Raw genomic sequence first — 1823 nt, 5'->3', positions numbered from 1 at the left:
GCAATTTCTAATAAACTTAGTGGGGAGGTTAATTGGATTAGTAATATCAATTTTAAATTTTATATGTCACTATTTTATTATATTTTATTATATATTTATTATATAATAACAATTTAATAAATAATAAATTCAATCTATTTAATAAAATTTATTATTGAATATTTATTTTATTTTATTAATAATAATTAATAATTTTATTTTATTAACATGATTAGGTAAATAATTAATTGAATATCTTTTTACAAATATTAATATATTATTTACTACTACATACTTCTTATATTTTTTTATATCATTTTATTTAAGAAAATTATGAGAAAATTTAATTTGAAAATCTTCAAATTATATTATCTAAATTTAATTAATTTATAAAAATAAGTTAATGAAATTGAATAAGCATATATTTTGAAAATATAATATAGAAATAAAATTTTCTATTAACTTTTAATACTTATTTTATTTATTCTATTTTCTAAAATTGTATATATATATGTATTTATTATTGAATAATTTCTTTTATATAATATAAATATAATAAATAAATTATTATTAATATTAATATTTCAGTTCAACATATATATATTAACTTATCATAACGATTTCAAGGTAAAATAACTTTCAAATAACTCAAATAATTAAATAAATATGAAATAAATAATAATAAATTGATCAATAATTAAATTTATAAAATATTAATCTTAAAATTACTCTTATAAATATAATATTTATATATTCAGATAAAAAAATTAATATAAATATTCTTCCGTGATATTCAATATTAAAACCAGAAATTAATTCAGACTCACGTTGAATCGAATCAAAAGGTGTTCGATTTAATTCAATTAATATTCCAGGAAACATTATTAAATATAATGGATATAATAAAATTGCAAATTTAATTTTATTTTGACAATTAATAAATTCACTAAAAGAAAATCTTTCAATTAATATTATTAATCTAAAAACTAAAAAAAATAAATTAATTTCAAAAAAAATTATTGTTGAAACTAAACCTGAATTGAACCTAAAATAACATAATTATAATTTGAAATTCATTCACAATTTGAATTCATCAACAAATAACATTGGATACACGCTTGATCCTAAAATTAATAATATAAATAAAATACTAAATTCCATTATATAAATAAAATTAACCCAATGATATGAAACTCGTATAATTAATGATAAAAAAAATATTATTATTGTCTATATAATATGTAAATTAGAATAATTAAAAAAAATTATTCTTTTGATAATAATTTTAATCCATCTTTAAAAGGCTGAAATAAATCAAATAAAAAAACTTTATTAGATCCTTTTCGATCTTGAATATACCATAAAATTTTTCGTTCCAACAAAGTTAAAAACGCTACACTAATTAAAATTATAAATAAAATAAATTAAATAATAAATAATAAATTATAAATAAAATTAAAATTATAAATTAATTAAAATTGAAAATTTAAATTATTATTTATTAATTTAATAAATTAATATAATTAAATTCTAAATTTATATGCATTTTATATAAATTTATTAATTAATTTATTTATAAATAATTTACAAATTAAAGTCCTTTCGTACAATTAATTTATTTTTTATTATGGATAGAAAATTAAATAAGATTTTGAAACTCTAACAGACTTAAAAACTTAAATTCCTGCGTTTAATTTTTATCTTAATTCAACATCGTGATCGCAATCAAATCTTTATCAATATGATCTATCAAAAGATATTACGCTGTTTTCCCTAAGGTAATTTATTTTTTTAATTATAAATTATAAATCAAAAATATTTTTTAATCAAATTTAATTAATTAT

At 13.9% G+C, this 1823-nt stretch overlaps 1 pseudogene; it reads right to left on the bottom strand.

Annotated features, from left to right (window-relative positions):
• Window positions 1–511: 511 nt before the first annotated feature.
• On the bottom strand, window positions 512–1406 carry LOC113219346 (annotated as a pseudogene).
• Between the last annotated feature and the right edge of the window lie 417 nt (window positions 1407–1823).

The sequence above is a fragment of the Apis mellifera genome (assembly GCF_003254395.2).
Source record: "Apis mellifera strain DH4 linkage group LG15 unlocalized genomic scaffold, Amel_HAv3.1 GroupUN_251_associated_to_Group15, whole genome shotgun sequence".
Taxonomy (NCBI): domain Eukaryota; kingdom Metazoa; phylum Arthropoda; class Insecta; order Hymenoptera; family Apidae; genus Apis; species Apis mellifera.
Note: the sequence above shows the minus strand (reverse complement) of the source record. Positions and strands in the feature narration are given on the sequence as shown.